Here is a 10,928-nt window from a genome sequence, read left to right on the forward strand (position 1 = left end):
CTCGATTAAACGAGCTATTAGAACTAAAATAGAAAAGGTTCGTAGCCTGCTTTTCCACTTAGGACTACCTAGATACCTTTAGGGAGATGCTGTATATTTAGTAGTATATATATATAACAGGATCCCGAATTCAGCCATAGGTTTTAAGACCCCTTTCGAGATGGTTAAAAAGAAGAAACTAAATATAAACAATATTCGGGTCTAGGGCTCTATAGCCTACTATAAAAACAATAACCCGAACCAGAAGAAACTAGATAGCAGAGCTATTCGTGGTGCCCTTATCGGCTTTAACGATTATAACTATAAAATATATAACCTAGCCTTAAAAAGGATCGGTTAGTTTAGAGACGTATATATACTTGAAAATCAGTTTATATACTCTTCTTTAGACCTAAATACTAGTAATATCTCTCTCTAAGAAGAATAGGTTTCTAACCTAGAGCCTTATTAGCTTCTAGAAAAAACTATATAATAATAACGGGTCTTAAAACGACCTTTTGAGTCTGTCTAAACTAAAGAAGAAAATAATAATAACCTATAAAATAAATCGAGGAGTCTATGAGTAGTAATAGGCTATAATAACCCAGATAGACCTATACACACCGGCTAATCTAGTATATAAGTTAAAATACCTTCGAAACCGAAGTTAGCTTTTAAAGACTATATATTAGTTATTTATTTATTTATTATTTATTAGTTCTTACTCCGCTATCCTATATATATACTAGGAGCCAGAATTCTGACTATGCGGTCCTTCTAAGATGCCTATAGGGGGGAAAACCGTAGTATAAGACTTAGGGAACTAGTATATAACTTAGATAAAAACCCCTATGCCCTCCTTTTTTTAGGATTGCTACCTTATGCGGGTACCGTGGCGGCCCCGGTGCTAATCTTATCTACTAATACGAAACTCGTGGCTTCGGTACTAGGAAGCCTATAACGTGGCCCGTAGCGGCTTTAAAGCCGATTACGTGCTTAAATTAACGGCGCGCGCGTGGTTATCTCTATTTGTTTATACGCCTTCCGTGTGCCCTAGGGCTAACCCCTGCGGGCCTATTTATAGGCGACTTATATATGTGTGTGTGCGCTTCCTAGGGTTAAAGCTCCTAAGCTTCCCTTACTCTTTAGATAGCTGCAGGTGGAGCTAACGTAGGCTACGTGCCTACATAAAACGCTTATATAATAGCGTAAGAGGCTGCTTCCGTATTATAGAAGAGACGCCGCGTATTTTACCCACGCGCTTAGGGATAACGCGATACCGTCTTCTCGTTTTCTATGGTAGGGCGACTAACTCCCCCGTGGTACCTATTAATAACTAGCGAAGCCGGGCGGAAGGTGGGTCTAACGGGCCCCCTGTTTAACCCTTATCGTACGTGCTAAGGCAGATAAGGGCCCCCTAGAATAGGATCCGAGTAGCGTAAAAAAGGAAAAGGGGTTCCTTTTTTACGTGCGCCTCTAGCCGGATTCGAACCGACCTAGTAACTCTTAACTGTGTGCTAGGTGTACCACCACTACACTATAGAGGCACTATATATTAGTTAATACTAATAATAAGCGCTTATTATACTTAATAGAAGATACCACTCTTGGAAACCTATAGTTCTAAATAGAGCCTTACTACCTCTTAACTATAAACTCTTTATTAGAACCAGCTACCTATAAAAAGGCTATGCAAAGCTTAGATAAATTATAATGGATAGACGCTATGATAGCAGAAATAACAGAACTAGATAAAAGAAAAACCTGGGATTTAATAACTATAAAAGATACGCCCCTTAATAAAATAAAGGAAAAATATAACGTCCTAGGCAGACGATAGGTCTATAAAATAAAACTAAATAATAAAGGAGAACTAATAAAATATAAAGCAAGATGGGTTATATAAGGCTTTAATTAAGTACTCGGAATCGATTACTTAGAAACCTTTTCTATAACCTGCAGACCCGAAACATATAGACTTACCTTCCTATTAGGCGTTTCCTTAGGCTGGAAATTCAGGTAGTTCGACGTAATAAACGCTTTTGTATATACCGATATAGATACTCTGATATATACCGTTTAACCAACGGGTTTTAAAAAATAAGAAGGGAATAGTATAACTATCTATAAGCTAAATAAAGCTTTATACGGCCTGAAACAGAGCCCTAGACTCTGGTATAACTTCCTAGTTAAAATCTTTACTAAACTAGGTTATAAAGTCTCCGAGTTTGATAAAGGACTCTTTATATATTATCATAAAGGAGACCGAGCCATATTCCTTTGCTACGTAGATGATGTCGTGGTTATAAGTCCCTTAGATACTATAATAGATCACTTTTATAAAGAGATATCTAAAGATATTTCACTAAAAAACTTAGGTAAAGTATATACCTTTCTAGGCAACGAAATAAATATAAATATAACTAAAAAGACACTCTCTATAAGCTAACTACTATATACGAATAAAATACTAGAAAGGTATAATAAACGAGCTCTTAAAAAGGTAGATACCCCGTGTATTTATAAATAGGTCCTAATACTAAACCCTGAATAGGCGTTAAAAGAAGATATAAAGAAATATTAATAAGAAGTAGGAGCTTTACTATATCTAGCTCTTTACTCTAGGCCAGATATAACCTATGCTATTAATAAGTGTGCCCGATATATGAGTAACCCCTCGAAGGAACACTTTATAGCACTAAATAGAGTCTGGGCCTATATAAACGTATATCCTAATATAGGTCTTCTATATAACTGTAAAAGAGATAACCTATATATATACGGTTACTCTGATGCCAGCTTTTTAGATATTCTCGAAGATAAAACGTCTACCTTAGGATATATATACTGCGTAGGAATAAATAATCCTATTAGCTGGACCTCGTCGAAACAGAAAGTCGTTGCTTTATTAATAATAGAAGCCGAATATATGGCTCTAACCGAGGCTATAAAAGAAGGAATCTATATATATATAATCTATATACTAAACTCATAGATAACCTTAATATAAGATTTAGTAATAATAAACCGAGGATTCTTACTATGCTTATAGACAGCGAGAGTGCTAAAAAGGTCGCTGAAAACCCGGAATTTTATAAAAGAGTAAAGCATATCGATAGATAGTTTCACTTCTATAGATAATAGCTATAGGAAAATAATATAAAGGTAGTATATATAAACACTAAATATAATATATCCGATATAATAACTAAAGGGTTACTAAAAGAGACTTATAATACACTCTGCGGCTATATAAACCTAGGTTATAAAGACGATACACTACCAGAATATAACCTACCACCTTATAAAGAAATAAAAGAACTTAAATACTAGGTTTTTTACCTATAGACAGGTTTTCCTAGAATAAAATTAAGAAAGGAGTTTTTTAATTTTTTTCTTACACGATAATAAACATAGAGATTTTCTTTTTTTCCTCGCCTTAAAACTATATATAGACTAAGAAATAACTAGCTAAGCTGTACCTATTATATAGGAATTAGCTTACGGGGGGGTGTTAGTACTATACCCAGGATATAAATATAACTATATACGGTATAGTACGATATACGAAACCTCCTGTAAGCCAGAGACTTCCTAAGTCCGCCCGAGTCCCCTAGGGACCTCCTGAGTCCTCTAGAGTCCCCCAGGGACTTCCTAAGTCCTCCAGGGTCCTCCCGAGTCCCCCGGGACTCCAGGTAGGCCCACGGACCTTTAGGTGGACCCATAGACCTGTAGGTAGGCCCACGGACCTTTAGGTGGGCCTATAGACCTTCAGGACCTCCGGAATAACCCACGGACCTTCAGGACCTCCGAATACCAAATCAGTAGCTTGAATAAACCGTAGGAAAGGACTATATATACCAGGCTGCCCGCCTCCCTCTTCCTTTCCTTTTTCTCTCTCTCTCTCTGTATCTTACTTCTGCAGTCTTCACAGTCCTCCACAATTCAAACTGCCTCTTTTCCTCTAGATCTTCCTCTTCCGTTCCATCTCTTCGTGACCGTTGTAAACTATATTATATGAGTATATTATCTATTTTCAAGAGCCGCCTCTACCTTAGAATATAAGTTATAATATACCCTTTTTAATAACGTATATAATATCTACTAACTTATATTTTAGATTAATCCTTTACTACTCTGGAAGAATAACGCCTTTAAATATCCGGTTTTATTAATTTTAGCTCGTCGATATCTAGCTATACCGGCTACCTTAGCTTCTATTAAACGGATCTTCTCAGTTACTAGTAATATTATCTCTAAAAACCGTATTAATCTTTATCTAAATACGGGTAAAGAGATTATATTACTGAAAAACTAGAAAATTAAAGATTTAAAAGAATTAGAACTACTATATAAGGAGGACGATATCGAGGATAACGAGGAGTAAATATATATATACTATATAAAAAACTATATATACTATAATATATATAGTTTAAATGTATTGATTTTTTATTTATAATTATTTTAGTATTTTAGTATTAGTATTAGTATACTAAGAAATTTTAGTATAGTATTAGTACTACCCTGTACTAAACTAGTTTGTTTTAGTATCACCCTATACTATACTAGTTAGTATCAGTATTACCCTATACTAAACTAAACTAAACTAATTCCCAACCCTGACTATACCCCTATCTTTTATAACATTACTAATAGACCCCGCTATAGCCTTATTACGGCTCTTAGTTTAGCCTAGAATAGGTGCCTCAGGACTATTATAGGAGTCTTATATATAAGGCCACGCTAATCCAGATCCTAGAAAAAGAGATATATATCCCCCCCTCGATCTATATCTTAACCCCCTTATAGCTAAGAGAGCTCTTAATTACTAAAATACCGGAGCTAAGAGACTTATCCTAGCTAGTACCTAGGCCGCTATAAAGGTATTAACGGTATTAAGGCGTTATTATATTACCTAATAAGCATTTACCTAGCCTCCTTAATCCTTTACCGCCTAAAACTAAATAAATAATAATAACCTGGATACCGCCCTTTAAGAGGAATAAAAGAAGAGGTGGAGGAATATAGGGTCTATACGGAACCCGACTTATATAAGGTAGCTAAACGTGCTCTAGACCCGGGGAAAGCCACTAAATCTATTAAGCTAGTTACCCTTAGTTATCTAAAACGCCGGGCAAACGCAGCTACGATAGCTAACTAGAAATCCCTTTGGGCTGCTAAAGAAGAGGCCGAAAAAAGGGGTAAGATAGTCCGGCTAGGCCGCTTATATAGACGCCTAGCTCAGGATAACCTACGCTTTTCTCGAAAGCCCCTGTATTTATAGGGCCCGCGGTGGCTTTAATCAGCCTATATCTAGTTAAAAACTACATTCGGCTACCTAAGACCCCAACACAAACAGGCCCAAAACCGCTCTATAGACCGCTGCTCCTGCCCGGGCTCCCCGGTATAGGATATAGCGTACCTGATTTATAGTACCCTATCTATAGGGTAGAAAGAGACGCCCTGCGGGAAGCTCTAGCAGGCCTACCGCTAGCTCTACGGCTATTATTTAGTACTAAAAAGGGGTTACAGGGCTTACAGGCCTTCCTTTTAGCTACTAAGATAGCTACGGCAGAGTGGTTTAAGGGGCAAGTTACTATGGATTCTGCGGTCTGATTTTCCTGGTTTGGTTTTCCTGGCTTTAGTATCAAACACAGGGTATTAGGCAGATTAATACAGAGGATTTCCTTTGTTATTTACTGATTTTACTGCTATATAGTACTGTACTTAGCTGTCTTTTAGGACTATAGCCCCTAGCGCTATAGCCCGCCGTGCCATAGCTCTAGGGCTGTATACGCGTAATAAAAAAAAACAAAAAAATACGGAGGATAATATCCGTTAAGCAGGTATTCGAAGCAGATATAGACCTTTAATAACTTTAGGACGAAACTATAGCGACCGACCCTTAATACTAAGGGGTCCTCGCTGCGATTACTATAAGAGCTCGTAGCTTCGACCCGTCCCTTAGACTACGATTATAGATCGCGGAATACTCTCTTAACCCTATAGGATACGTAACCTTCTAGGATCGTCTCTATATTCCGAGCTCTAGAGAAGACTCGCTACTAAAAAGACGCTTAGTATAGGCGATCCACGACTCTATTATCGGCGGTTACCCGGGTAAAGAGAATATAATCGCTATAATAGCCTAATAGTTTTTCCAGTCTAGTATAAATAAGGATATACGGAAGTTTATCCGTAACTATAACCCTTATAACAGGAATAATTAGTAGCGGAATACTAAGCGCGGAATATTAAAACTATTACCTATACTAAAGTAAATCCATAGCCACGTCGCGATAGACTTTATAACGGACCTGCTATTAATCGGTAAGAGTAGGGCTCGTTTTTTATAGGTAATCACGGACCGGCTAATAAAGTTAGTAAATATTAGAAGGTATAAAAATAATAAAAGCAGAAGCTTACGCGGAACGCTTCCTAAGCTATTATTTTAGGTTCCACGGTATACCTTTCTTAATCGTTAACGACTGAGGCTCGAATCAGACCGGGAGGTTCTAGTAATACTTCTAGAAACTTATAAGGATCGAGTAGCGACTTAGCACGGCTTACTACTCTTAAACCGATAAGGGGCCTAAAGAACTAAACTAAGATATCCAGACCTACCTCCACGCCTTTATATACTATTCCTAGAACGACTAGGGTCGCCTACTACCCGCCGCGTAGTTATCGCTTAATAGCAGGAAAAGCTCAGTAACCTAGCTAAGTCCCTTTTCGAGCTAGACCCACCTTTTCCGCGCAAACGCCCTAAAACGCCCGATATTAGTATCGTTCAATTGCTCTTTTCGAGCCCGTTGCGCGCACGCACAGCTTCGCCGTACGCAAGCCGTTGTTATGCCGCAAAATGGGTGCGAAAACGCAGCGTGGTGCGCACGCAAAGCCGCCCGAAAATTCTAAGGTGGCCCCTGCGCCCGCCACCTAATCAGAGCCCGGGCCTTCTAAACAGCCCGTATAGACCACCCAGCCTTATACCGAGCCACCTACTAAGCCACGCGCATAGCCGTAGCAGCGTATATAAACGACTAAGTTAACGTAACGCCCGATTCTACCGTAATAAGACCGACCCGGCCGCCCTAGCCGCCGCGGCAGCCCCGAGCCCCCGAATTCGACCCCCCCGGACCCGGCCCTACCTAGCCCCACTTTTCCTAAAACGGCTAGGGACGGGGAAGGGGATATAACTATAGAAGACGCCGATTCCGACGACGATTCTAACGAAATAGCCCGCTATAAAACGCCTATATAAGCCTCTAAACGGGACTGTAGCGCCTTTATAAGCCCTACGCCTAGAACCCCCTCTAGGACCCGAAAAAACCGGTATATAGCCGACGATTCGGAGGTTAAAAGCCTCCCTGAGTCCCCCTCTAGGGGCTCCCTTTAGGACCCCTTTAAGGGCCCCCCCCCCCTACTAAACCTAGTAAAAACAGGGCCTAATTAGCTCTGCCTAAGCTAAAAAGACCTAAAGACCTGCTAAAGAATTCCCCCCTCTACCCTAGAAGTCGAGTAGTTTGGTTAGTGAGGCCTAGATTTAAGGACTTCTCTAGCAGGCTCTTTAGCTAGTTTAGCAGGCCTATGGCCTTAACGCCGCTCTACTAATTAAGGCCCTACTTATAGGGCTTAAATCCACTATTAAAGGAACCCCTACGGGTCCTATACCGCCTATAGCACCTATTACCTCTATACTCGATTAGAAGGCTAACGAACTAGCTTAGGCTATTCGTAAACTTATAGACTAATACTAGTAGCAGCAACAGCCCCTTTATAGCCAGGCTGCTATAACAGGAGTTTAAGCCCCCTAGGGAGCCATAGGCTCTATAGGCCCTATAGGCTCTATAGGGCCTGCCCCTCCCCTCCCTGCTACTCTAAGAAACCCGAAAAAGATCCGAAGAGTAGTGCTCTAGCCTACTAAAGGATAATCCCTCGGGGAAATCGACCCTCTTAAGCTACGGAACAGGATTAATAAGGTCTTAAAAACCCCCGCCGTCGTAGTAGTCAGCTCCTCGACTAAGGGGAACCTCGTCCTAACCCCAGGCCCGAAATACACTGCTAAATAGCTCCTAGAATCATAAAATCAGTGGTTTAAAGAGCTAAAAGACCTGCCTCTTTAGGCCCCTTAGCCTACTAGTAACTGGTTTAAACTAGTCGTTAAACAGGTCCCGGTCCACCCTTTCGAAGAACAGGACCCTTCCAACGCCTCCTAGGATCAGGGCCTCCGTTCCGGCCTAGGCCGAGGCCTAGCTAGTATAGCCACCGAAATTACGACCTTTAACCCTATTAAGGTCGTAGGCTAGCGTCGGTAGCTAGGCCGCCCTAACCCCCTATTTAATAGCGGCACTATTATCCTAGCAGTACCTACCGAAGCAGAGCAGAAGCACTGCCTAAAATTTAGCCTATAGATCGCTGGCCAACGCCTTAAGGCCTATAAATATAGGTTCGAGTTATTCCGACTATACCACTTGGTTATTCCGACTGTAGTTCAGACATAGACCCTAATCTTCCTGTCATCTTCCTCATCATCAATCTACGTCGTCAATCTACGTCGTCAATCTACGTCGTTAATCTATATCGTCAATCTACATCGTCAATCTATAGATAGAGGCAGCGCGTTTAGTTTCCTCGTTATATAAAGTAAGAACAAGATAGCCGCGGTCGCGTGAGCGTGGGTGTGGAAGAGGAAGACGAAGAAGAGGAGTTACTGCTACTGCTGCTATTAGCTCGATCAAACAAACAAGTTATCCGTTACTTAAGTCCGAGCGATCAAATTAATACAAAGACGTCGAAGTGGTTTGCGACCGTAGTTACGAAGGGTGTATATCGAAGGGTCTATGTCTAAACTACAGTCGGAATAACCAAGTGGTACAGTCGGAATAACTCGAACCTAAATATAGGCCTATAACCCCGAAAACTCAGTGCTCTAAGTATAGGAAATTCGGTTATACTAGGGGCACCTATAAGGCCGAAACGACCTGCTTTATCTATGCCGGTAACTATAAGCACTATACCGAACACTACTATAACCGCTATAAAGAATACGGTATCTGCGTCTATACTAAATACCACTGCTATAACTGTAACGGCGACTACCCCCCGGATAGCCCGAACTACGAGGTTATTCGAGCTATTAAAGCCTAACTGTTCCTATGAATAGTGGGTTTTCTAGCTCGAAAAGCCCGAAAAACGGGCTGCTATTTATTCAACACAACGCTAATAAATAATAACCGGCCCACGAATCGATCCTGGAATAGGCTTTAGAGGCTTCGGCTAATATAGTCCTAATTCAGGAACCCTACTACTTTCAGAAACCGGAAGGCTGGGTGATTAAAAACCACTCGGCCTTCTATACCGCCCCCCCTACCTTCTGGACCTCCTAGGTCTTCCCCTTTAGACCTAGGGTGCTAGCCTACGTTAGAAAGGCTAGTAATATCGACTTTTCCCTTCGAAACGACCTCCCCGACGACCTAGACGCTTAGATTATAGAGGTCTACTTTCCATAGACCTTCTATATCCTACACGTTTATAATCAAGAAGAGCTCGACCCCTCGAAGAATACTAGGGGCCCCCGCCCCTCCTTAGGCACCGCCGGCCCCCCCTCGACCTCCCCCCCCTTTTTAGGCTCTATAGCACGCCACTGGACGGAAGAAAGGGTCCTATAGGGCCTCTCGATCCCTGGACCCGCCCTTATTATAGGGGACTTTAATAGGAACCACTGGCAGTAGAACGGGGCTGCGTTAAATCAGGATACTATTAAGGCCCAGCCTTTAGTAGACTGGTTAGATAGCCTCGGAGCTACCTGTTTAGTGGATCCTGAAGAGGTTAACCTGTATAGAGGGACCCTAATTAGGGATAATCTACGCCGGGAGTTAGTTATAGACCTAGCCTTCTACACGCCCGGCTTCCACCGCCTCTACTTTAATAGCTAGTGATATATCGATAACACCACCTCCGACTATCGCGCTATTCTTATCTCGGCAGCTGTTTTAGGTCCTGAAGGCCCTATAAACAAGGCTATCCCACCCGCCTATAACTATAAATTAGCGGACTAGGACCTTTTCTCTAGGTCTCTGAAGGACCTAGAACCCTAACTAACCCTTCAGCTATAGCAGGCGATCGACGCTGCAGATTGAGACTCTATAGGTCGCCACCTCTTAAGCTCTATTACTATAGCCCTGGAGTCTTCCACGCCTAGGTTTAAAGTAGTAGAGCGTTCGAAACCGTGGTGGACTAAAGAGCTAAAGACCCTACGAAAAGAGAGTAGTAGGGCCTTTAGGGTTTTTAAGAAAGAGGTAAAAAAGGGGGCCCCGGCCCCCCGGCTTGCCCCCCTGAAGGCCGCCTAGAAAGCAGCCCGAAACGCCTACTACCCCGCTATAAAAACAGTAAAAACCGACCACTAGGAAGCCTTCCTAGCCTAGGCCGAAGGTAACGAGACTTTTAAGGCGTATAGCTATATAAAAAGCAGCCTTAACGCTAAAATACCCCCTATTCAGGGACTAGAAGGCCCGAAGGCCTATACCTTCGAGGATAAGTGTGATATACTCCTGAGGACCCTGTTTCCTACCCCCAAGGCCACCAAGGCCACCGCCACCGACGCCCCTGAAGTCCCTGTTCGTATAGGCCCTTTAGGGGACCTAGGCCCCTCTAGCCCCTCTAGAGTGCCCTAGAACCTAACTAGCTTAGGTAGTAAGGACTCTAGAAGAAGGCCCTGGGAGTGGCCTAGCCTGCAGGCTATTAAACTATAGCATGCTATCTTTGGAGCCGCCATAGGCAAGGCACCCGGCCCGGATCGTATAGGCTTAAAACCCATCCACTAAGCCTATAATACGATACCGGGGGTCTTCCTATAGGCCTATTCAGCTCTTTTTTTAGTGGGTTATTACCCTACCTGCTGGAAAGAGACCCTTAGTGTTGTTCTGCCTAAGCCAGGAAAAAGACTA

General features: G+C 42.0%; 1 non-coding gene across 1 annotated transcript; it reads right to left on the bottom strand.

The window, feature by feature from the left end:
* Positions 1-1,450: 1,450 nt before the first annotated feature.
* Positions 1,451-1,526, bottom strand: ACRALDRAFT_t170. The gene has a single exon. It is a non-coding gene; the product is annotated as a tRNA-Val (tRNA).
* Between the last annotated feature and the right edge of the window lie 9,402 nt (positions 1,527-10,928).

Source organism: Sodiomyces alcalophilus (genome assembly GCF_042370955.1).
Source record: "Sodiomyces alcalophilus JCM 7366 unplaced genomic scaffold ACRALscaffold_4, whole genome shotgun sequence".
NCBI classification, from domain to species: Eukaryota; Fungi; Ascomycota; class Sordariomycetes; order Glomerellales; family Plectosphaerellaceae; genus Sodiomyces; species Sodiomyces alcalophilus.